Genomic DNA, 27,834 nt, shown 5'->3' on the forward strand with positions numbered 1-27,834 from the left:
TGAGTAGCCCTGACGTAAGGTTCCTTTTGGCACAAAACAGTTTTAACTGGCATTTGTGGATGTATCTACATAGTATCTACATATTGTGGTACCTGACAAAGGTTTGCCAAAATAGTTCTAAGCCCATGTGGTGATATTACTTATAGATGAATGCCGATTCTTGATGCAGTACCACCTGAGATCACGGCAGTTCAGCTTAGGTTTGCGCCCTTATCATTTACACACAAATTCCTCCAGGTTCCTTGAATCTTTTAATTATGTTATGCTCTGTTATAGGTAAAATATCCAAATGTCTTCCCATCTTTCTTTGAGGATCAAACTGGTGGTCCATCTTTGCTCCTAAAAACCTTCTTGGATGCTGCTTTTGTACCAAACCAAAATTACAAATCACCAGTTGATTGATTGATGAAGTCATGTTCTCCTGCTTTAAATCACACTGTAACGAAGGGGCTGACACAGAGGGATCCATTTGCAGTATTTTTATTAAACACAGTTTAATAAACAATAGCTCGCAGATGTTATGCGTGCGCAAACTCGCATCAAAAACAGTAGTATGTAGTCGTTTGGCTGGTAAACACAGGATAGGTTAGCAGGCATAGGTCAGAGGCAGGCGGCTAGTATCAGAGTCGGTAATCAGGCGAGAGTTCAAAGGCAGGTGGCTAGGATCAAAGTCAGGATACAGGCTGAAGTATGAGGCAGGCGGCAGGCAAGACTGGGTCAATAAACGAAGCAGGATCACAACGGGAAGGCAGACAAGGATGAGAATGCTCAGTAGTGTTAGCCGGGGCAAAACAAGACTACGCAGTGAAGTGGCGTGTGTGTGTGCTGCTTATATGTGTGGAGTGTGATTGTTAATGTGTGTCAGCTGTGACTGCAATCAGTGTAGAATCTGGATGACGTAATGTCAATAGTCCGGTGATGATGACCTCTGTTGGCCAGCGAGGGGAATGACTGGGACCGAGTTGGTGACACACACATTAAATATTTATTTATTATTATGTATAATTTATTATTATTATTTACCCATCTTCTTAAAATACACCAGGAAAAAAAAACATATCAACTCTCAATTCCGACTGTTCGCTCATCGAAATTATTCCAATGGCATTCGCATGTCGAACCACAATTAACAATTAAAACCCACAATCATTTTCTCTCATCAAATCAAAGCCAAAGGTCCACAAACACATCAAATCTCTGAAACAGGAGATACTGTAGATCAACGTCTCTCTGGTATATAGTCAAACAAGCATGGCCCTGAGCACACAACCTCAGTCTTCATACTCCAAACCTTCCTAGTGCTAGGATGGGGTAGCTATTGTAATTTTCCTTCAATGTATTTCACTTAACCCTAGCCCTAACCCTAGCCTGTTTGTGGTGTTAGTAACTGTACTGTGGAACGGTTTGAGGCAGCAGTGAAGAAAGGGGTATTTTACAAATTATACACAAAAGCTGTGGACCGGAGGGGGGAGCCTTTGGAATTATGTGATTTTTCCAGGAGTAATAATAAAATGGGAGGGTGGCAAGAAATGCGTCTGAAATACGGAAGACTCTGGGAAAAACGAGAGTGTTGGCAGGTATGGTCTAGCCCTAAACCTATTCCTAATCATAATCCTAACCTTGTAATGTAATGTAATGTGTATTTATATAGCGCATTTATTGTGTATGGCCATACACCCAAAGCGCTTTACAATCATGAGGGGAGTCTCTTCACACCACCACCAGTGTGCAGCATCCACTTGAATGATGTGACGGCAGCCACAGGACAACGGTGCCAGTGCGGTCACCACACACCAGCTATTGGTGAGGTGGAGAGACAGTGATAGAGCCAATTCAGTGGGTGGGGATGACTAGGAGGCCATGATGGGTAAGGGACGATTGAGGGACTTTGGCCAGGACAACAGGGTTACACCCCTACTCTTTACGAGAAGTGCCATGGGATTTTTAATGACCACAGAGAGTCAGGACCTTAGTTTAAGTACATTTATGCACGAAAGACGGCGCCCACTGACAGTGTAGTGTCCCCTTCACTTTTACCAGGGCATTAGCACTCACACAGACCACAGGTTGAGCGCCCCCCCTGCTGGCCTCTCTAAGACTACTTCCAACAGCAACCTAATTTTCCCATGTGGTCCCCCATTCAGGTACTAACCAGGCTTAGCCCTGCTTAGCTTCAGTGAGTAACCAGTCTTGGGCTGCAGGGTGATACGGCTGTGGCTTAACCCTATGGTCCTAACCCTAATCATCTATTGGCACCATTACCCTTTAAATAGGCCTGTGCTTAAAGGTTTCTTTCATTTTTTATGGGGTTTTATGGAGTAAAACAACATATTATAGTGTGTGTGCATAAATGTACTTACTATGTGTCACACACACGCACGCACACACACTCAAACACACACATTATGCATTACCATGCAAACACTTTCATTCATGCACACATGCTCACATACATATTCAGCCACACACAGTCACTGTGAGACACATTTTGAAGCTTCCAGCATCACTGCAAAGATCTCTCCATTCAGAGGCTGTAATTATGCAGTCTTGAGACAAATCAATTAAAATGAGCACATAGCCTTTAATTTAATCCACAACTAATTAAAGCCACCAGAGGGGGGTGGGCCGGGTGGTGGTCGAGCCATGGGAGGTGTGTAAGTAATGAATTAAAAGATTTATATCTAAACGAATGCTTCAGAATGATTACAGCATCTGATCCGTACTAAATAGATTTATAAGGTACAACCTTAAAAGGGGTTTCTCATTTTTTTCTTTTGATTGTTGTTTAATTGAATTTACTAAAATGTTTTGTCAGTCCTGTTGCAGTGTGTCTATGGTTATTGTTAGTTACTTTACAGCACTAAAAACTAACAATTTTACATTGTACAGTCTGCAGCAGCTTGCAGGAAAGGACCCCAACTGATAACCATCTTTCCATTTCAATTTAGCATTGCAGCTGACTGCGTCGCCACTAGCCATTTATCTCTCTCTCTCTGTATGCTGCTCTCATTTGTCTCCCCCTCTCCCAAACAAATGGAATGGAGTGGAACTGGACATGCCATTAAACCCTGGTGAAGATTGAATCAGACAGTAAGAGTCTGGTCTTATCAGGTGCCTTCTGGAAATAGCAGGGACCAGATGAGAATTGACCAGCACACTCTGTTTTCTTCAGATTCATTCGCTCACAAAAACATCCACTGCTTGAGTTACTGCGGCCGATCAGCTATGAAAAATAATCAAGGCCAGGAAATCCAGCATTAATATCAGTGTTTGCAAAATTTTCTCAAATCTAAATATACACAGCAGTTGTATAAATGGAAGAAATGTATCAGGATAGCTATATTTTAGAGGTAAAAGTAGGTCTCTACCTTAGCTGATCATCTAGAATTGTTTCTATGTACAATAGTATTTGGGAACACTAACATTCAGAAGAACCAGAGATTCAGATGACCTTTGTTACTAATATAATGTTGAAAAAATTAAACAATTCAGTTTTTTGAAAACAATACCGTAGAGTTATTAAAATACACTGCAAAAAATGCTTTTCTTACACATTATTTTTGTCTAGTTTCTAGTCCAAATATCTAAAAAATCTTAAATCAAGCAGAATTTTCTAGACAAGCAAAACACATGTCTTGTTTTTAAGAAATAATATGCCAAACTAAGTGAGTTTTTCCTTAAAACAAGCAAATTAATCTGCCAATGGGGTAAGCAAAATAATCATATGTCAAAATGAAGAAGAAACAAGATTATTTTGCTTAATTTTAGCATATTTCTTAAAACAAGACAATATGTTTTGCTTGCCTAGAAAATGCTTCTTGATATAAGAATTTTTAGATATTTGGACTAGAAATAAGACAAAAGTAAGAAAAGCATTTTGCTGTGTAATACCACAAATAAAATCAATATCATTGTATTTTGCAAAACTCAAGTCTGGCTGAAAAGAACCTACTCAATTGGACAGTTCACAATGTAGATTTGCATATGAACACGATACAGTTTTGAAAAAACAAATTGGCTGCATAATGCTGCAAATGGCTAAAATCAATATCAGTGTATTTTGCATTAAACTTTTTTGATTGTATTGAATTCACTTATAGGAATAGTTCACCAGTAATAGTTGATTTGTCATTTTAACTCACACGTTGTTCCAAACTGTCATGTCTTTCTTTACCTTATGTTCAGAGGGATTGGTCATGCGAGTAATACATAATTTCAGAACTCTTAGTAAATTGTTTTTTTAAGTCTAAGTAACATAACATGTTGTAATGAAATTAGGAACCCCAAATGAAGCAGTGTTGAGGTTTCTTATTTATAGGTTTTTCTTCCCCTACATATTTGGATTATAGTATTAAATTCGAAGATACCCTCGTTGTTAGGTAAGATTAAAAAGGCAGACTCCAGGTAAATCCAGCATTTGGTTTGATGTAAAATCATTTTCACTCAAAACAAAAGTCAAGGTTAGTAGAGTTAGAGATGAGATGAGTTGCCCTCCAGTCAGCATTGCTAACTTGCAAACCTGAGGCCCTGTGATTGTTTCCAAGGCAACGACAGGAAGGAGATATTGAACCTACCAAATGGAAAATGTCAATTACAGCAAATATGCAGATATGGTGCAAAGCGTGTGCAGCAGGGCAGACTAGAAAGGAGGGATAAGAAGGAGGTGAGTGTAAAGAGTCTTGATGAGACAAAGGTCTGAATACTCACCTGGCTGACAGAGAATCTCTCTCATTCTTTATTGTATTCCAGTCTTTTCAGGAGTGCAATGGTTATCCAGGTTCGATGTTTTCCTCTTTAGAAACCGCCAAAACACCATTCTGTTCACTATCAGAAACATTCGTCCAGCTCAGCCTGTAAACCGACTGAGCCACAGAGATAAGGGCAGCCTGATGAGGAAAAAGGATGGGGATTGAAAGACAGGTGAATAAAAGAGTTGGAAGGGAATTGAATGGTAAAGATAGATAAGAGGTGTATTCAAGTGCAATCACATTTATAGTTTTCTTTTATATGGTTGAACTAGTAAGATCACTGAACATCAAATAGTGGTCTCAAACTCAACCAGAATTTCAATCCCAACCAGTTGTTTATTAAGCAGAGTTACACTAAAATATTCCTAAAATATATTTATCATGAATAATACCCTGTGTAGTTAAGAGTCAGCTAAGACCCTGCTTATTTAAATTTTAACAGTAATCGTCTTTCCTGTCATATTAAAAAGACTATAGGAACAAGATTGTAGTGTAGCATTTTAATGACATCTTGAATATATATATATATATATATATATATATATATATATATATATATATATATATATATATATGAGCAATATCACACGAGTAGCATTGTCCTTAGCATCCCACCAGTGCTGATATTCAGCCATATCGCACTGCTACAAGTCTGATATTGCGTTTATAAAACAATTCAACACCACAATACTATATATAAATAAGAAAATCAAACATGGAGAGTCTAAAAACCCCTTTTTTTTAGGAACTACTTTCTTCCGCCATTCATTCACATCTGCGGCTGACGTCAAACAGCAGAAGTCGTTACTAATTTACCAACGTCACCTTAGAGAAAGTGTTTGAATGACTCTGTCTAAAGTGATGTCAAAACTGCTGATTTTGCTCACACTTTAAGATTAAAGGCTGAACTTGACATGAAATGCCATCCATCTACAGAGATATCTTCTTATAGTGTTACAGTCTACAGTATTTCTCTGTTGCAATCGGGATTTCACAATAATTAACTTTGAAAATAACAATGAATCCACTAACGTTACCAGACTGCTGTTGTGTTTTCGATAAGGAAAAACTCTAAACACATGCGGACTTTGCTTATTTCAATCTGTCAACACAACACACATTCCTGATATGCGAGCAAATCGGTATATATACAGCACTACAACATACAAAATGAGAGATCATACAACCTGGCAACATGTCTCTGAAAACCTGGGAGACCGGGGGGGGGGTGTGTGTTCAGGGGTGAGGTTGAGAACCGGGATAGGATGCAGCGGGTTTTGGGCAGCCGATTCGATCGGGTACTGTACCAAAGTTGGCAACCCAGGGGTGTTTAGTTTACAGACTGTACCAAAGAGGGGGCTGGATGAACTTACGGGAGTTTTTTTTTTAGAAAGAAATTAAAACGGGATGTTTCTGGGAGACTGGTCTGAAATACGGGATACTCCCATGAAAAACAGACGTGTTGGCTGGTGTGCTTACCAGTTTAATATTGATTTGATCTACTATAGTTAGAAATGAGACTGTTATATCTTCTAAGCAAAAGGACTTATTATGCGGTTCTGTCACTATCTTGTGGATAGAAAACATCAACTGTCGCAGACGAGCTGTCTCTCAGAAATTGTAATATTTTAAAATAGGCACTATCCTTGCAAATAAAATGCATAGTTGCAATCTACAACTATATTCTCGACTAAAAAAGCCTCAAAAGTATATTTTGTTGTCTAAGGGCAGTTATATTTGTCAAACTGTAGTGTCTGATGTTGCTGGCTGTATGTGGGCGGAGTAATACACAAAGGGTAAAGAAGCTGTACAGATGCTGATATTACTTAATTATATCATGGCTATCAGAAAATCAAATTCAAGATTCAGACAGATATATATATATGTATGGTGAGGCAGTGGTGCAGTAGGTAGTGCTGTCACCTCACAGCAAGAAGGTTGCTGGGTCGCTGGTTCGAACCTCGGCTCAGTTGGCGTTTCTGTGTGGAGTTTGCATGTTTTCCCTGCCTTTGCGTGGGTTTCCTCTGGGTGCTGTGGTTTCCCCCACAGTCCAAAGACATGTGGTACAGGTGAATTGGGTAGGCTAAATTGTCCGTAGTGTGTGTGGATGTATATGTATGTATGTGTATAAATATAAATATATATATATATATATATATATATATATATATATATATATATATATATATATATATATATATATATATATATATATATATATATACTGCTGCTTACTTCACTCTGAAACTTTGCTTGTGTTTTTTGGAGCTTTACCCTTTGGCTAGATATGAGTTCTTATGTTTTTTGTAAAACAAGATACAGTAAAAATGTATTCTAAAAAATGTAAAAATAATTCTTTAAGCTTTAATCTTATTAAGGTGGTAAAAAAACTGAGCACATTTATGACATAAACTGTGCGATTTATGACACATTACTACGTTAATAGGTTTAACATACTGGTTGAGTTCAAAGTAACAAAAATGTGTTGTCCTTAACTAGACACACAGGTAAGTTAAGAAATAATGTCATTCACATACAATACACTCACCAGCCACTTTATTAGGTATACAGTACCTGTCCATCTGTTTGTTAACACACATTTCTAATCAGCCAATCACATGGCAGCAACCCAATGCATTTAAGCATGTAGACATGGTCAAGACAATCTGCTGCATTTTAAAGTGAGCGCCAGAATGGGGAAGAAAGGTGATTTAAGTGACTTTGAACGTGGCATGGTTGTTGGTGCTAGACACAGTGGTCTGAGTATTTCAGAAAATTCTGATCTTCTTGGATTTTCATGCACAACCATCTTTAGGGTTTAAAGAGAATGGTGTGAAAAGAGAAAATATCCAGTGAGCAGCAGTTATGTAAGTGAAAATGCCAGAGGTCAGAGGAGAATGGCCAGACTGGTTTGAGCTTATAAAAAGGCAACAGTAACTCAAATAAGCACTCATTACAACTGAAGTATGCAGAAGAGCATGTCTGAAAGCAACACGTCCAAGCATGAGGCAGATGGGCTACAGCAGCAGAAGACCACACCAGGTACCACTCCTGTCAGCAAAGAACGGGAAACTAAGACTACAATTCCCACAGACTCACTCAAATTGGACAAATGAAGATTGAACAAATGTTGCCCGGTCTGATGAGTCTTGATTTCTGCTGCAACATTCAGATGGTAGAGACAGAGTTTGACATTAACATTATGAAAGCATGGATCCGTCCTGCCTTGTATATGGTTCAGGGTGATGGTGGTGGTGTAATGATGTGGGGCATATTTTCTTGGCACACATTGGGTACCAATTGAATATCGTGTCAACACCAAGCCTACAAAAGTATTGTTGTTGATTATGTCCATCGTTTAATGACCACCATCTTCTGATGGCTACTTCCAGCAGGATAACGTGCCATGTCATAAATTCTATTCATGTATATTTCTATAGTGCTTTTACAATGTAGATTGTGTCAAAGTAGCTTTGCATCAAAGTTCTAATAAATTGAAACAGTGTCAGTCCAGTTTTCAGAGTTAAAGTTCAGTTTAGTTTAATTCAGTATAGTTTATTTTCACTGCTGAAAATTCAAACACTGAAGAGCAAATCCATCAATGTCCAACTCTACAAGTCCCAAACTAAGCAAGCCACACAGCAACAGTGGCAAGGAACAAACTTACCTAATTGATGAAAGTGAAGGAAAAAACCTAGAGAGAAACCAGGTGGGTAAATGATGACAGGATATTCATTTTAGGCAAACTGTCTTTGTAAATTAAAAGAATGTAAGTGTCTAAGACCGACTTAACATCATAAAAAATTAAAATGTGATGATTTGCAATACTTTCTTTTGCCAATGCATTTTTTCTTTTTCCAGAGAACAGAAATATAAATGGACAGAACTACGGTATTTTTGTATCAGTTGCTGTGAAGAGAATTTCTTTATTAGCAAACTAGCATGGCCAAGCAGATTATTAATACTGAGAATACTCAAAAGTGATACTGTAACAATTACTACTTTGTTTTTTTCTCAATTTATTTATTTATTTATTTTTTACAGAAAATAATATAATTATATTTATTTTAAAATAAATAAACATAATAAATTTCCCAGTGATGGGTTGCGGCTGGAAGGGCATGCGCTGCGTAAAATGTGTGCTGGCTAGGTTGGCGGTTCATTCCGCTGTGGCGACCTCAGATTAATAAAGGGACTTAGCTGAAAAGAATATGAATAAATGAATGAATAAATAGAATAACATTATAAAATGAGTTCACATACAAAGAGAGATAGTACAGGCTTATTAAAACATTTCATAATTCAATGCTAAAATATAATAAGCTTGTTATGAATCACTGACACTCACTATGAACATAATTAATAAAGTGTTGATTACTGGAGCTATAATTATGAGCATCATTTCCCCCCACAGTATTATTAATGATAACTATGTAGGCCATTTCAAGGCATTTTTTCACTATCACTATGCAGAATGGTAATCCTTTTATTAGTCACAATGAGGTAAACTTAGTTCATTCTCTGTATAATCTTATTTAATCTCCACCTCAACTGATATCAGTGCAATTCATTAGGTGGCACGTGCAAAGCTTGGTAGTGCATTACTGTCAGTGTAATCCAATTAGTTTGAGCACAGCAATGCTCAGCCTGCAAGCTGGTGTTGAGGGAATTCTGTCTACATGCACCTTACCACACATTTCCCTGCTGTGGTTAAGAGCATTAGCAACACTGCCAGGACACAGCAGGCGGTTTTATTAGTTATTATCACCTTTCTATGAAGAAAGAGGAAGAAAAACTGTGCACTCTATACAGCCAGACAATGAAGACTATGGGAATCATCATTTTGGTTTAGGGATTTCCCACAATGCAGCCTATCGCCTCATAATTTGTATTTAACGAAGTGACAATGAAGTGACATTGTAGAACATGATCCACAAACACAGGCTCGTTGTGGAAACATACCCCTGCCTACATTTCTGGAGAGTATGAATTATGTAGCCTTAGGTGGCATTGGTGGTCTGTCTGCATTTTCTACGGGGCAGTATAACGGTGCCATCGACTTCTGTTCATTTTTAGTGTTACCAGCTGATCAATTACTTCTGTGTGGGTAGCTTCTCTGGTGTTCTTAGTTTGCCCAGTAGCTTGCCGCGTACATCAGCGGACTTAAGATCCGAATCGCAGTTGACCGCGATGACAGGGTTTGAGTCTGGTGAAAAACAGTTCTAAAAACCAGGTAAAACAAAAGTAAATAAATAGTCATGGGTTGCAGCTGGAAGGGCATCTGCTGCATGGAACATGAGCTGGTTAAGTTGGCGGTTCATTCTGCTGTGGCGACCCCTGTTTAATAAAAGCACAAAACCGAAAAGAATATGAATGAATAAATAATACTGCAAAAATTATATTTATACTTTATTTTTGTTACATTTCTTATATAACAAAAATAAACTTTGTTATATAACTATAAACTTTGTTTATAATTGGACTTATTTGTTGCCCAATTGTGGTAAATATTAAGTGTTTTAAACCACCTAATATGTTTTATTGTTTCACTATAGAAGTGATAATATTTACAATAAAATATTTAGATTGATTGGTGTCTCTCACATTGTCCCACAGCTACATTTAGTGTAAAACAGTATAGGATGTTTTATAAAAATAATTTATTTAATTTAGTGTCAATTTTATTCAACCTACAGTAAATTATTTTATTTTTTGACATTTTTCTATTAAAAAGTAATTCAGTGTTTACTTTCCCTGTTAATTAGTTACTTTTATAACTATGCAATTCAGTTACTAACTCAGTTACTATTTGTGAGAAGAAACTACTATTAATTATTTTTTTAAAGGGGTTGTACACTACAATATCATATTTTAAACTTTATTTTAAATGTAATGTAGGTGTGTGAACAAAAAACATCTCTGATTGTAAGACGCTCAAAGTTCAATGCAAAGAGAGACATTTGTTTTTTCAGAGTTAGCTTAGCAAAGCGAACAAGGTTTGGAGACTACAAAAAAATATATCCAGGTTAGTGAGATCACAAACGTTTCAGGTTCTGCACATTCACCACACGCATACACCCCGTACAGTGAAGGGGCGTTGCCGGAGACGATGTAATGTTATAGCAGAGTAAGCTAAAATTCCATCCAAACGCTGCTTGAACCAGCGACCTTCTTACTGTGAGGCGACAGCACTACCTACTGCCAAGTAGCCATATAGTACAGTTAATTATAGTAAAAAAACACATATAAGTACTACAACCTCAAATCAGAAAAAGTTGAGACAGTATGTAAAACACAAATAAAAAGTAATTCCCAAATTTACTTTGACTTATATTTCATTGCGGACTATATGAACACCAAATTTTTCATGTTTTGTTTGGTCAACTTCATTAGAGTTGTAAATACATTCCTGTCATTCAGACCTGCAACACGCTCCAAAAAATGTTGGAACAGGAGCAATTTAGGGCTAGTAAGCTGGTAAACTGGTTAAAGATTGATGTGATTTGAAACAGGTGAAGTCTACAGGTGATTGTAATTATGATTTGTTACAAAAGCAGCATCCAAGAGCGGTCTAGTCCTTTAGGACCAAAAATTGGATGAGAATCACCCGATTACCAAGAAATACATAATAATTTCAGAGAGTGAAGAACAAGGGCACAAGCCTAAGCTGAACTACCATGATCTCCAATGCATCAGGCGGCAATGCATCAAGATTAATCATTCATCTATAAACGATATCACCACATGGGTTCATGACTACTTTGGAAAACCATTGTCAAGTACCACAATACATGGTTACATCCACAAATGCTAGCAAAACCAGTACTGTGCCAAAAGGAAGCCCTATGTTAACAGTGTCCAGAAGTGCCGTTGACTTTTCTATGCTCAGAGGCATCTAGAATGGATCATCACACAGTGGAGACATGTACTGTGGTCAGATAAATTAGTATTTCAGGTATTTTTTCAAAGAAATGTACGCCATGTGCTCTGTACTAAAGAAGAAAAGGATCATCATATGGGGCTGTGTCAGTGCCCTTGGCAAAGGTAACTTGCACTTCTGTGATGGCACCATTAATGCTGAAAAGAGATTTTGGAGCACAAGGGACTCCAATGCATATTTCAACAAGATTATGCAACACCACATTCTGCACACATTACAAAGTCCTGGATGCGGAGGAAGACGATACAGGTACTTGAGTGGCCTGTCTACAGTCCCAACCTGTCTCCAATAGAGAATGTGTGGTGCATTTTGAAGTGCAAAATGCAACAAAGACCCCCTACTGTTGCCCATTTTAAGACTTATTTGCAGGAAGAATGGGACAAAATGACAGCTGAAACACCTCATCACTTGTTATCTTCAGTCTCTAAATGTCTTTTAAGTGTTGTGAAAAAGAAGGGCAGTAAAAATCACTTCTTTACTTTTGATTTGGCAGCATTTTCTCTTAATAAACGTGACAACCTAAATTAGATATTTTATCTCATGCTCATTTCAGAGAATGAATGGCAGATTATATCAAATACATGTTTAACAAACAAAATGCTCAAATAAATTGGAATCCAGGGAAGAAAAAGGCAAAAACTGGGAAACGCATGAAACTTCTGACATGAAATAATGACTGACAATCAACAACCAGAGCAAAGAGGTTACGTACTTACAGAAAGTAAAAAAATGGCCAACAAGACAACAAATTGGAGAGGCAGAGAGAATTACTGTCAATTAACCTTAATGAACATCTTGATATATATATATATATATATATATATATATATATATATATATATATATATATATATATATATATATATTGATTTAAAACTAACTTGGATGATTTGATGTAATGTTAATTATATAACTAAAATCAAACCATTATAAACATTTGTACATTTAAATTGTTAGTTTTTTGGGCTGAAATTTGTATTTAAATTCTAAACATATACACCAAATATCAGATATTTTGTGATTCCACCTTACAGTGTATAGATACAGAAAACAAATATAATAGAAATGTCACATTTTGACAGAAAAATCCCAGTATTGTTAAATATATATAAAGTTAGAACCTCTGAACAAATGATTCCAAAAATCCATTTTTTATGAGGGCAGTGGGGTCAAGAATCAGAGTGCCTGCAGAAACACTTGCACACAAACACATATATCAACCTCAACCTATCTGTGGAGAGAAACGAAATGAGATTTTTTTTCATGGTCTGATACGGCGGTGTGCGGAAATGCATGAGGTATTTTATAATCACACATTCTAGGATTGGATGTCAGAGAAGGCTTGGTTGACGATCTATCACTGGCTCACTGCTGATATGGGAGGTCTTTAAAAGAGATGACTTCAAATATACCGAGCAGAGCTTCTGTTCTTTAGCTCATCAGCACTGTGTTGAAGGACTACACAAACACACAAAAAAGAAATTCAAAAAAGTCAATGTCAACAAATCAGTTCTTTCATGTGAAGAAAACCACTGGAGCACCACCACAAATTCACACATGAACAGTGTTGGCATTTGTTCCACATGATTTACCTTTAGAACACTTTCAGTAGGATACACACCTGCATACACACTGCAATTTATATGGTTTTTTTATAGTTATTTTTTTTTTTCTGGGCTTTTGAAATCCGGACAGAGTCTGCATTACATTAGATTTTTCTGGAAATAATAGTTCAATTTATTTGGATGTAGAAATGTGAAACTGTGGTTAGATTTTCTTCTAACAGTCAAATAAGAGTCTTCACTTGAATTTCATCACACATTTATTGCCAGATTCTAATGTATGGTTACTTTTATTTTAAGGTGTCTTTTAAAGTGTAAATGTTCATTACATTGATTACATGTATTTACTATATGGTTATGGTTATAATTTAGCTTAGATTAAGGGTTGCTAGTAATCATGCTTAATTTGTTGTTATAACTATAGAAAGCAACTAATGGAAAGTAAAACAATGACACCTTAAAATAAAGTGTTACATTTTTGCTCCTTTCCCCCTCATTTCGCTAAAGATCAATTAGCTTTAATTTTTAATCAACCAAATAGCATTATGTTTGTTTTGCCTGTGCCTGCTGTGCATCTATAAATGGTCACATTACAAAACAACCAGCTCCGCCATAATATTGTATGGATCTGATGTAAAATGTAATTGTTAGGTACAATTGCTACAGGGATGCAATGAGAGACAGGGATGTGATGAAACAACCATGATGCTTACTGACAGCAGACATATATGACATGCAGATGGTAAAGTTTGTTTAGGAGTTTTTGGATACTGACACTGAAGCATGGATACCCTCCTCTTTTTTCATTTATTTGTCTGCCATGCTTATCCTCAAGTCTTAAGAGGTTGTGCAGGATTTTCTGTCCTCTTTCAGGATTCTGTTTGACGATCTAGTGGTGTTTGGTGTGCTGTCTTTGATACATTGTGGTACACCACACAATATATGAGCAATATGGCCAATCTAGGATTTTTTCCCCTAAGCTTATAAAATGTAAAAAAATATTTACATTTAAATTAATGCTGTACATAAACTTAAAAAAGAAAAAAAGTGAGAACACAGAAATCTTCATTTTAAAAAAAATGAAGTAGATGCCTATGTAACTTCACGGATAGAGGTTTATTTACCGACATGTAGTGAGCTCTTTAATATGAACCCATTAGAGTAATGTTAACCTATTTTGCTCACAAGTTCTGTCGTAGATAAAGCAAAACCAAAATTAAACTTAACAAAAGAGACCGATAGAAAGAGAGGCCTGGACAGTGCAATTTGAGTGGCGTGCAATGTTTTTCAATAGGCTCACCTTCCTACCCCTCACAGTGACGTCACCCACTCTACTGAGTGCATTGTGTCTGACATTGCATCATACAGACTGCATCCAGATATTATTGGATAGAGATGTATTGGTTTGTATTTTAAAGCTATAATTGTAAAGAAGACACAGACAGAAATTAATATCAACCTCCTTAAACAGATGACATTTAATAAAGTTTATTTCTTTCACTCTAGAAAAATGACAGTTGAGCTCAGTGATAAGACCCGATTCAGCAGTCTCGTGTTTGTTGACACATATGGATCTAATTTCATCATAAACATGATAAAGTAACAAAATATTCAATTAAACAGCTTATGCTTCTTCAGGATGGAGATGATTAAATGGATAATATCCTGCATTTAGCCTCTTGACATGTATTTGATGCATTTTGAACAGATTCTCACAATAGTCCCACAAAGTTATATAAACTTAAAAATAACTATTGGAGGAAAATGATCATTGTTGCCCCAGTGGCAAAATATCAAACACAGCTAGAGGCTCTTGCATATTAATGATCCTACATGCAATATTCAGTCATTGTTCTGGCTAGTGATGATGATACTAACTGTTAGGCCCGGATGATGAAGAACATGCCCTAAAGTACATGCAAACAATAAGGGAGTGTATGAGTTATGCAAGAGTCTGTTTTGTGTTCCGATTGGCCTTTTGTCCACTGGGGTTTTACACTTGTGTAATTTACATGAGAAGAAGGAAAAAATGGTGTCTGAGGCTCATGGTGGTCATTACCATGATGTCTTATTATATATACGTTTAGATAACTTAATTGTCCCGCTCCTTTTGTTACCAATGACAACTTGCCATAAACAAATACATCATAACCTTTCAGTAGCTATTTTTTCCATTCAAAGATGTTAATTAGATTTATGTGCAAAACTAAAATGTTGCATAAAACATGACAACATTGTTACTTAGGCCCAATACCATTTCTACCACTTTACCCTTCCCCTTACCTTAGCCCTTCCCCTTATCTTTTCAAGTGAAGGAGTAGGGGTGTTTAATTCTCTTTTGCTTGAAGGCATATAGGACTAAGGGGAAGGGCTAGATCAGGGGTGTCCAATCTCTATCCTGGTGGGCCGTGTGTCCTGCAGAGTTTAGCTCCAACCCTAATCAAACACACCTGAAGCAGTTAATCAAGCTCTTACTGGATACAATAGAAGCTTCCAGGCAGGTGTGTCGAAGCAAGTTGAAGCTAAACTCAGCAGGATGCCGGCCCTCTAGGACTGAGTTTGGACACCCCTGGGCTAGATAGTTCTTGAAACTGAGATTTTTCAGGACCATATTCGAAACCAAGGGGTATGAATACCCCAGAATACACCATCTACAATGGCAGCATGGCTACACACAGAAGTCGGGATATAGACAAATTAGTATTTTTGTCACTATTACAAATTTTTACAGCAAACTAGCACTGGTTTTTATACAGCCATAACCACATTCTTGTTTTACTGTCATGCTTCTAAAAAAAGGTGTGATTATATTACCCATGAGTAGAGCTGCACAATTAATCGTTAAAAGATCGCGATCTCAATTCTGTCAGTCATATTTTCAAGTTCAGGAGAGAATAAAAGGCGGCTGCACGAGTCTTTTCATTGTTTCACACACGTTGCTCAGTGACATTGACACCTCCAAATGATGTTGAATGTGCCACATGCTGTATTCATAAGGTATAATTCACCTAAAAATGCCATTTTTGTCTTAATATAATGATGTTTTCGCGATCGGGAAATCACACGTGACGTGAGCTGCTGACCATGAGCTGTTATGACAGAGAATGCTACTTAATAGTCAATGTCTATTAAGTAGGTTCAGAGTTCCCGTCTTTCGGATGAGACGTTAAACCGAGGTCCCGACTCTCTGTGGTCGTTAAAAATCCCAGGATGTCCTTCGAAAAAGAGTAGGGGTTTCACCCCGGCATCCTGGCCAAATCTGCCCACTGGCCTTTGTCCATGATGGCCTCCTAACCATCTCCATATTCAATTGGCTTCATCACTGTCTCCTCTCCACCAATCAGCTGGTGTGTGTTGTGCGGTCTGGCACAAAATGGCTGCCGTCGCGTCATCCAGGTAGATGCTGCACACTGGTGGTGGATAAGGTGATCCCCCCCATTGTGTAAAGCGCTTTGAGTGCCCAGAAAAGCGCTATATAAATGTAAGGAATTATTATTATTATTATTATTAATGGTACGCGCACACGTCTACTTTAGCGAACAGAACTTGCAAATGTTGCTAGTAAGAGGTAATACAGTTGTAAATAATATTCAGTTTGTGGCACAGAATGATTGTTTGGGAGCCGCGCGAAGTATGAACAAGCACTTAGCAGTCAAAATGAAACCGAAAGTGTGCACTTCATTTAAATGATCATATCGCATTTTAGAGTTATGATTACAGCAAGCATTTGATGTTTTTTCTTTCATAGCGAACCCACAGTTGTGCATGAAAATAAATACTTACGATGTCAGTATAACTACTCCAGCCTATATATAGTTGAATATAATCTGATAATGGCAAATGTCTGATTTTACCAGTGAATAAAATTGTCTAATATGACAAATTGTAAGCATATATCTCTAACATAATAATTCAACATCAGAATTATTATAAGTAGAATAGAATTATTTATAGAAACCAGTAGACCTACACATAATATTATTATTGATGTTGTGCCAAATGTTTGTTTTTACCATACCTTTATTTTAAATCTACAGAATCGTGAGAAAATTGTGATCTTTATTTTAAACAAAAAAATCGCGATTCTCATTTTAGCCAGAATCGTGCAGCTCTACCCATGAGTATGTGCAGTAAATGTTAGGCCTATAGTTATTATTGGATTTTTTATGTGATTGCGCCTGCCCATCTGTGACTCTATTTGTGCCATGTAGATTTATTTTGTTTCCTGAGTGTACCAGACAAATAGCCTGTGATCAATATAACTGAAACCCAAACCCAAACTCCCAAAAGAGCAGAGGTCATGACCAAAGACTGACCTTCTCAGCATGGACATTTATCCACACACACTAACAATTTTTTTTTTAATCAATACCACAGTCAGATTATTTTATTCCATCTGGAACAAATATCTGCAAGTAAACACACCAAACAGATAAAAGCCGAGCATTCTGTGGCTGCTTGGGAGGATGTGTCTTTATGCATCCACAGACAGGAGTGTCTGATTTCTTGTTAACAACAAGGAAACCGGTACAAAGCAGCATTTAGTACCCTTATCACAGTTATTGTCGCTCACCATAGAGGAATTCTTCTTCAGATATGTCTAATGATCTATACAGTATAGTTTGTAAAATTTGTAAAATGTATAGCAAAATTACAGCCGGCCTCTTTGTGTTCCTTATTGATTTGAATTGTTTATTTGCTATGTTACTTCCCTACATCACACTTGCATTGTGATTCATTGATAAATAACCAGTTAGAGCGCTCTCTTCATGATGACCAACAGCCATACTACATGCTGAATTGGGCCAATGAGTTTTGAAATGAACCCAACAAGAGGCGATGTGTAAAAACACAAAAAAACCAACTAGGTAGGCCGTCAAAGCCCAATGGCTGACCGTTGGCTTGGTATATCCACAGCAAAAAGGTCACTGGTTCAAGACCAGCTAGACCAGGAGGCCTTTCTTTGAGGGATTTGCATGTTCTCTACACGAGCATCTGCTATGTAATTGGTTCATTCCACTCTGTTGACCTCTGATAAAGCAAGGAATAAGCCAAAGTAAAGGGAATAAGTGAGATTATTTTACTCAACTTATTTGAATAATGCCCCATGAGCATAAAGATAAAAATAATTTGTAAAAAGATTCATTCATTCATTTATTTCCTTTTCAGCTTAGTCCCCTAATAATCAGGGGTTGCCACAGCAGAATGAACCACCAACTTATACAATATATGTTTTACGCAGAAGGATGCCCTTTCAGCTGCAACTCATGACTGGGAAGCACCCATACACTCTCGTTCCCACACATACATTACGGACAATTAACTTACACAATTCACCTATAGCGCATGTCTTTGGACTTATGGGGGAAACCGAAGCACCCTGAGGAAACCCACATAAACATGGGGAGAACATGCAAACTCCACACAGAAATGCCAACTGACCCAGCTGAGCCTCGAACCTTCGACCTTCTTGCTGTGAGGTGACATCGCTACCCACTGTGCCACCGCGCCACCCTGGTAAAAAGATAAAGTAGTATAATTTCGCACACAACAGAGAATTGCATGTAAAATCACTGACATTTTCAGGTCAGTCTGGCAGAAAGTCCAAGAGAGCCTTGTTCTCCATTGTGATCAAAAGGTCACTATACCATGGGGTCTGTTATCAACCATATAAGCAAACAGTAAGGAATGGGATGGCTCGGTTCCTTTAGGGTTTATGCTGGCCGCACGTATTGTCAGTTTACAAAAAAATCTTGCTTCTCTTTCTGAGGAGCTTCACAAAGCTCAACATAATCAATTACTGATACTTCTGATTTGATCAACACTGAACTCTTCTGCTCACTCTCTACACACAGCTTTTTTACATGGGACATAATGATTTTTTAAAAATAAGCAAACTATATATTGTCTCCCCCTTTACCCAATAGCTCTCACAGAAAAAAAAAACTTCAATAAATAAACACATACAATGTCCCTAAAAAATAAAATAAACAAATGTCCCTACAAGATCAAAATTTTCTGGTATTGCTATATTTGCGGGGACATTTGGTTCTTTCTTTTTAAATGGCCATTGCAATAAGCTGTGTATTCCAAATAATGATGCAAGCAACAAACACACATATATGTAAACATGCACATATCAGTCTGCCGATAACTGTATAGCATATGTTTTACACAGCGGATGCCCTTCCAGCCACAACTCAACACTGGGAAACACCCATACACTCTTGCATTCACACACATACACTACGGCCAATTTAGTTTATTCAATTCACCTATAGTGTATGTCTTTGGACTGTGGGGGGAACCGGAGCACCCGGAGGAAGCCCACGCAAATATGGGGAGAACATGCAAACTACACGCAGAAATGCCAACTGACCCAGCCGGGGCTTGAACCAGTGTCCTTCTTGCTGTGAGGCGATCGTGCTACCGTGCCACGGTGATGCCCAATACAAATTAAATACGTAAAAAATATACAGTGTTGGGTTTACCCCAAGCATATGGTTAGGAACCCATACGCAACTTACTTACACAACTGATTAGCTAGATAGTTCATGTTTTTGACATTTACATTTAAGCAATTTGACTTTATGCAAAGTTTAAATAAACAGGGTTAGGTAACTTCAAAGCATTCAAAACATATCTAACTTGCATGTGCATGTCAAACAAACGAAAACAATTTATAAGTTGGGAAAAGCAACCAGATGGGGAAATTAAAATAGCTTGTACTCCACTGTATACGCTTATTTTACATGGCAGCCATTTTAAAACACAAAAGCGAGGCTGAGGTAGTAAGAAACCCGGAAGTATGGGATCAGCACTGTAAACATCGCTACAACATGCTGTGTACTACAAACCTCCAGCTGTTGGCGTCATTTCAAAATGCAGATATGTTGTAAACATCACTTAAATATCATTCAGTTAAGTTTAATTTAATCAATCAAAAGCATGTTAGGCATCAAACAACATTGCAATCTCTTTCAGAGTAATGTCGCACACTATGCACTCATGCACTATGTACTTATTACACACTCAACAGGATAGTATATGTATGTAGTGTTGTCCCAAATGGCACACTAATGTTTTTTTACTAGGCGGAAATTCAAACCGTTTCCCTGATGACGTTTGACGGTTGCCAAATCAGTGAAATAAACAACCGAATTATCAAATAATACCTGCTGTGAGTATAACCGCATTTACCATCAGGAGGTGCTATAATCGCTCTCATATGAGAATTTTGCTTTCACCATCCAAAATAAATAAAGTTATCCAACATGTGCATCCGATAGCTCCGCCCCTTCCGCTACGTAAGCAAACCTGCGGTCGTTGAGTGCGTGAAGTGTCCATCGTTACACACTTCATTTTAGCGGCTGAATGAGGGCATCATCCGGGTAATTAAAGTGCACTTAATGTTTTTAGAGTTTTCAGTGTGAACACACTACTTACACTATTTATACTACAAAATGGCGTAGAATAGTGCATAAGTATGCGTTTTGGGATGCAGCTATAGGCTTTAGTTTATGGCAGCAGATAAATACTGTGATGATTCTTCCCTGATTTAGCCTATGTAATTCGGTGTAATCCGATAAAACAATGCACTCATCCGTAGCACACCCTTGTGCTGTCTGTAATAGTGTTGTATTGGTACTGAAGTTAAAAACGTCCATTTCATTTAAGCGCCGCTGAGTGTGCTCATGAACAGCGTTGATTTGCCATAAAATTCACCAGTGCTCAACAGAAATGATGGTGATTGGCCATGGAGGTAATCAGTTCACCGCTTCTCACCAAGTGCAAACACAGATACATGGACATTAGAGCGTTAAAGTTGTGAAGATCAGTCGATTCATCAGCATGTCGCTTGTCTGTGCTTGTGCTCAGTAAATCAGTAAAGTGCGAGTGATGAGAACTGATGACCTTCACAGCCAATCACAGTCATTTCTGTTGAGAACATGAACACAATTGCAAATCAGCGGTGTTTAAGAATGCCATCAGCAGTGCTTAAATTTGAACAGCGAATTTTTTATTTCAGTACAAAATACTGAAAATTCTTTTATCTTTACAAGTCTTATATAGTGAAAGATTCAGTTAATTAACTTCAGTTTGATGAATGACATCTAAAATGTGTGTTTGGGAAAGCAAACATTAGCTAACTAGTGCCATTTCCCTAAACTTAGCTGTAAATGAGGTCCAATATCCCTTTTTATTTTCATTATTCATTCAGAACGAACCTTTGAGTCACTTGGAAGGCGGTGAAATTTGTATCACTTTTTCTTCGCTGATAAGATATACAGCCAAGTACACAACATTCCAGTATGACTCGGGCGATACTTCCGGGTTTCTTCCTATAGCAGCTTCGATTTCGTTGTTTAAAATGGCTGCTGCATGAAATCAGTCAATGGTGTGTATAGTTATAGGTATTGTCCATGGGTAACAATAGAATTATAAGCCCCCTGTTCATTTTTTCCCCAAATTTCTGTTTGACAGAGAGAAGATTTTTTTCAACACATTTCTAAACATAATAGTTTTAATAACTCATCTCTAATCACTGATTTATTTTATCTTTGCCATGATGACAGAACAGACTATTTGACTGGATATTTTTCAAGACACTTCTGTACAGTTTAAAGTGACATTTAAAGGCTTAACTGGGTTAATTAGGTTAACTAGGCAGGATAGGGTATTAGCCAAGTTATTGTATAACAATGGTTTGTTCTGTAGACTATCAAAAAAATTAAAAAATTAAAAAAGCCTAATAATTTTTACTTTAAAATTGTGTTTAAAAAGTTCAAAACTGCTTTTATTCTGATCAAAATAAAACAAATAAGACTTTTTCCTGAAGAAAAAATATTATCAGACATATTGTGAAATTTTCCTTGCTCTGTTAAACATCGTTTGGGAAATATTTAAAAAAGAAAAACTAAATTAAAGGGGGGCTAATAATGTATTTTTAAAAACAGAGTTCAACAAAAATGTGAAAAAGAACCAAAAATAAATGACTAGTGTTGCTGAAACTCAAATAAAAATGTGTTTCTACTTTATTTTACAGTATACTAGTTGGCTATGTGATGCTTTAATTGGCTGTGCGGCTGTTTGGTATTTGAGCTGGTATTTATTTGATGAATTAGAGGAGCGGTTCAGTTAATAAATCAGCAGGATGATGAATCAAGGACTTAAGTAGGATATTAAGATTTATATCAGTAGCCTGGTTCTCATTGACAACTACACAATCGCTCCCTAGCTTACTGCAGACAAATCCAGATTGCTGCAGACAGGCTGATTCCCTATCACAGAATGAGGGAGTGGGGGAGATGCCCAGGCAGGAGTGATGGAGCTCAGCTGCATTAGAGATTGAAGAAGGGGGGAAGTGTAAGGGGAGGAAGAATAATGTGGGCATGAGAAATTGAGGGTAAGGAATGAAGGGTTGAGAATGGGAGAGCTACAAAGAAGAGGATGCATGTTTCAGAGGAAAGACTCTTATTAGAGGCTACATGAGAGAGGAGTGTGTATGTGCGCCCGTCACACACTGCCTCATTCTCAGCACTTGCTGATGGTGAGTTATTTACCACAGTGTGGGCTCTGGAGGTCACAGTAATTGCTTTTTCCTGCTCCTGCAGCTCATAAGAGTAGAGAGGCTTTGTTCCCAAGAAGCAGGTGATGTCTACCACCTGCCATCTTTTTGAAGAGGAAAATATTCTAATAGATGGGGAGGACATCGATTACAAAATGGTGGAAAGTCACAACAACAACATAACAGCACTTTGTCAAAGTTCACATAATAATAATAAAAATAAAAATAATAATAATAATAAAAACCTGCAGAAAAAAAACATGAATTCATACATGTTGAAACGATAAACGAAATCCATCTTTTTGCTAAGAGCATGATAAAAAGTCAAACATATGAACTGTACATGGGAGACTGGTGTAAATGTTTCAAAAACATGCACAATTCACACTCAGAAAGTTCTTAAATAACCCAGGCTACAGTGCTTAGCGTAATTGAATACACCCCATTATAAAAATGAATATTTTGATCCATTTCTCAGTGAATATAGGCAGTGTATTTTGGTGCATTTAACCAAAACAGATTTGTTAAACATATATTAGTTGTAGCAATATTTTAGTCACCCAACTTATTTATAAATAGAAAGATAATACAATTAAATTCAAGCAAAATATTGCAAAAACAAAATTACAACATACAAAATTTCAACTAATGTTTTTTTTTTGCTTCTCGTTTTTCCTCTTTTTTAAAAAATTTGTATTTAATATTTTTCTATAACAAATTTGGGTGTCCTAATTTCGGACCATTGTCGCAAGTTATTTTGTTAGATTAGCTTGGGATTTGACTTCAGTACTGACTAATCTAATGTAAATGCACAAATATAATATTGTATATTAAAAATATGAATTTAAAAGATAGATTTGTGAGGGGTGTACTTATTTGACTTTTATGTCTTGCCCAAACTGGAGCCTGTATTCAGTGTCTGTGCTCCTTCTTAATATTGAATAATGCATTGAGCATCTTACCATAAAGCTTTTATACTGTTAAGCCAAATGTTTAATAAAGTGTTGATATAACCTATGTGATCAGAAAGGGCACAAGGAGGCAAAACAACAAAACAATGTGAGAACATTTTACATACAAAATTAAATATTTATAGATATACATCCATACTTATTCATTCTTTTTTAATGATGTTCATCATGATCACATCATTATGAACTTGTGACCATTGGCCCATTTCTACTGAGTGGTATGGTTTGGTACAATACTGTATAATACATATTTTTGTTTGTTTCAACTGTGAAAGGTACCAAAATATCGAACCATGTCTTACCACTTTTTTGGGCACACTTTCACAAGGGTACCATGTGCAACAATACAGTACCAAAAGGTTGGAGCTAGACAGAGATTGGGCACCAGCGCATGCAAGAAAACAGCAGAATGACACCATGTACCACTTCCTTTCTATATTTGTGCATACATGCTGTGAGTCTACATTTGAAAAAAAAAAAAAACTAAGCTAGCAAAAGCCAAGTGAAAGTACCACTACTTGCCTAAAAATGTGGTGTAAATAGAGTAAAAGTATATGTTGTAAATATGAGTATATTTACAACAGATACCTGTTGTAAGTTAAAGTATGAGTAAAAAGTAGACCTTTCAAAAGTACTCAAGAGTAGTGAGTAGTGAGTATTACTCTCTGAAAAGCTGATGCATTTACAAGTAATTTGTGCATATGTGCTTAAATGTAACATTCTGTAGTACATCTTGTTATTGCCCAGCAGGCACACCACGTCATAAGACGTTAATATTAGGTTAGATTTAGGTTGTGATGTCAGGTGACCAAAACTTAATGTCTAACCAGCGACTAAGGACAACATTATTTTCATTTCCAATAACGACGTCAAATGACAATGATATTTGTTTGATTTTAGGTTGTATTGGAAAGTGACCAAAATCCAATGTCGAGCCAACATCTTAAACCAACATCATATTGACATACAATACTGACATTTATTCACCAGATTTGGCAACCAAAATCCATCGTCTGATAGATGTCATTGTAGTAATGTCCACACAACGTCAAGCTGTAACATTATTAGATGCTGATATTTGGTTGGTTTTAGGTTAAACGTTGGACATTGATGTTGGCCTGAAGTTGAGTTCTGACGTCAACATGATTTTCATTTCCAAACAAAATGCAACATCCCCATGACATTAGGGTACAACGTCAATCTGACGTCATGTTGACGTCCTGTGCCTGCCGGGTGTTTAAGGCCATTTCGGTCATCATACAGTATAACATTCGCCATCTTCTCATCAGTGACATGCATCTTAGCAATTTCTGGGTCAATGCGTGTAAATATTTTGCACATCTTCTTGTACACTTTTAATGCTTCCAAACAGTTTGGTGGAATTATAAAGCACTCATGTCTTGAGTTGATTCGATTTACCTTTGGACAGGAATCACAGACTGATTATTTTAATCCCCATAGACAAAAGAAAATAAAGTAGTGACAGCAGGTTAAAGGAAAGTATTGGAGTAAAATTACCAATACTGCACTAACAATGTACTCAATGGAAAGTAAAAGTATACATTTATAAAACTACTTAGTAAATTGCAATTTGTAAGAAAAACAACTCAGTTGCAGTGGTTTGAGTATTTGTGATTAGTTACTTTACACCACTGATTGGCAGTGACCTATATTAAAGCATACTGTACTGTAATGTGCTGCACTGTATTGCTCATTGTAAATGAGGCATAAGGATACCTAGCCTGCTACCCAAGTGGGGAGATATGATGGCAAAAGTCTATATGAACTAGCCCTGGGAAGGGGGAGTACGCACATAATAAGATGGTTAGCGGAGAGGGAAGAAACTGGTCCGCCTGTGAGAGGGTACTGCACCAATGCTGAACAGGCATATGGGATCGCCTAGTGGGGATCACGCATAGCGGGCACCTATATCCAAAACACAGGCTGACCAGAGGTCATAACTACAACGTAATGGGCCAGCGAGTGACTCCTCCACTAAGTCAGTGCTGGGGGCCTCGGACGAATCTTGCAGGGCTCACCTAAGCAGGGAACTTTAATGACAGTTAATAAGTGCATGTATCTCCGTGTTAGGGAGAATGGCACAGCAAGCATGTTTCAACACCTTAACCGAGTTGTTTCCTCAATCACCAAGGGTTACCTAATAGGAAACCAGCTCCACACGCAGAATATAAAACCTTGCAAATGTATTATGTCACCCAGCCCGCAGCTCTACAGATGTCTGTTAGAGAGGCCCTGCGTGCATCTACCTAAGAGGCTGCGATGCTCCGAGTGGAGTGCGCACGCTCTTATGGGGGACATGGCTCGCCCTGGCTCTGATAAGCGAGGGAGATGGCATCCACTATCCAGTGGGCCAACCTCTGTTGTTATACTGCACTTCCCTGCTGCCGACCACCATAACAGCCAAGGAGCTGCTCATATGATCTAAAGCTCTGAGTGCGGTCCAGATAAATTCACAAATCGCGAACTAGACAAAGGAATGAAAGCGCTGGGTCTGCCTCCTCCAGGGGCAGTGCTTGCAGGCTCACTACCTGGTCTTTAAACGGTGTGGTAGGAACCTTGAGCACATATCCCGGTTGGGGTCTCAGGACAACGTGAGAGTAACCCGGCCCTAATTCCAGGCACGACAGCCTGCTCTCCAGTTTCTCTTGGAGGAAAGAAAGCACAATGCTGATCTGGCAATTTCGGGGGTTTTCTATGCAAGAGATGCACCATTCAGTGAATAGACTCCACTTCAGGGCATAGGCGCTCCTCGTGGAGGGGGCTCTAGCTTGAGTGATGGTATTAACCACCGCAATCAGTAGGTTACCTAAGTCTTCCTCGCGTCTACAGACCACACGTGGAGGTTCCAAAGATCGGGCAAGGGTGCCAGATGGTGCCCTGTCCCTGAGAGAGTAGGTCTGCCAGGGGAGGGCCGTCGCGAGGAGGGAGAGTTCTGACATCCAGGTCCGTTAGGTCAGAGGGGCGCAACTAGCAGGACCTGCTCCTCCCTGACCTTGCACAGTAACTGCGCAAGCAGGCTCACTGGGGAAAACGCATATTTGTGCATGCCCGAGGCCAGTTGTGGGCCAGTGCATCAGTGCTAAGAGAGCCCTTGGTTAGGGAAAAGAACAACTGGCAATGAACATTCTCGGGGGAAGCAAACAGATCAATCTGGGCTTGCCCGAATCGCGCCCATATCAGCTGAACAGACTCAGGGGGGAGTCTCCATTCTCCGGGACGTAAGGCTGCCGTGGGAGCACATTGGCTGCATGGTTGAGCTCGCCTTGAATGTAAATGGTGTGCAGCAATTTCTGCCACATATAACTCCAGAGGAGCTGATGGCAGGTGAGCTGAGACATGCAGTGAGAGCCAATACCTCCCATGTGGTTGATATATGCCACAGCCGCCGAGCTGTCTGAACTGACCAGCAGGTGCTGCTGCTCCAGCACCGGAAAAAAAATGGTGGAGAGCGAGGGACACTGCCAACAGCTCTAAGCGATTGATATACCAATGAAACTGGGTTCCTTTTCACAGGCCTGCAGCTCCATGCCCGCGACACACAGCCCCCCAGCCCTACTGGAAACATCTGTTGAAACAACAATATGACTGGACGCCTGTCCTAGAAGCACTCCAGCCTGTAGGAACGAGGGGTCATTCCAAGGGCTGAGGGTGCGGCAACACAGAGCAGTAACAGTGACTCAGTGTGTGCCTGCGTGCCATGCACGTCTGGGGACTCGATCGTTAAGCCAGTGCTGAAGTAGTCTCATATGGAGTAATCTGAGCTACGTGATAGCGGCTGCGGATGCCATATGCCCCAGGAGCCTCTGAAGTAATTTCAGTGGGACCACTATTTTGCTGTCAAACTCTCTCAGGCAATTCAGCATTAGCTGAGCGCGCTCTCCGTAGAGGCACGCTGTCATGGTGACCGAGTCCAGCTCCAGCCTAAGAAAAGAGATCCTCTGCACGGTAGGGCTAGGTATCGAGTTCGATACTTTTTAAGCACCGACCGAATCGTCTCGATACTATCGAGTATCAAAAAAATAAT

Source organism: Danio rerio, chromosome 6 (assembly GCF_052040795.2).
Source record: "Danio rerio strain M-AB ecotype USA chromosome 6, GRCz13ab, whole genome shotgun sequence".
NCBI lineage: Eukaryota > Metazoa > Chordata > Actinopteri > Cypriniformes > Danionidae > Danio > Danio rerio.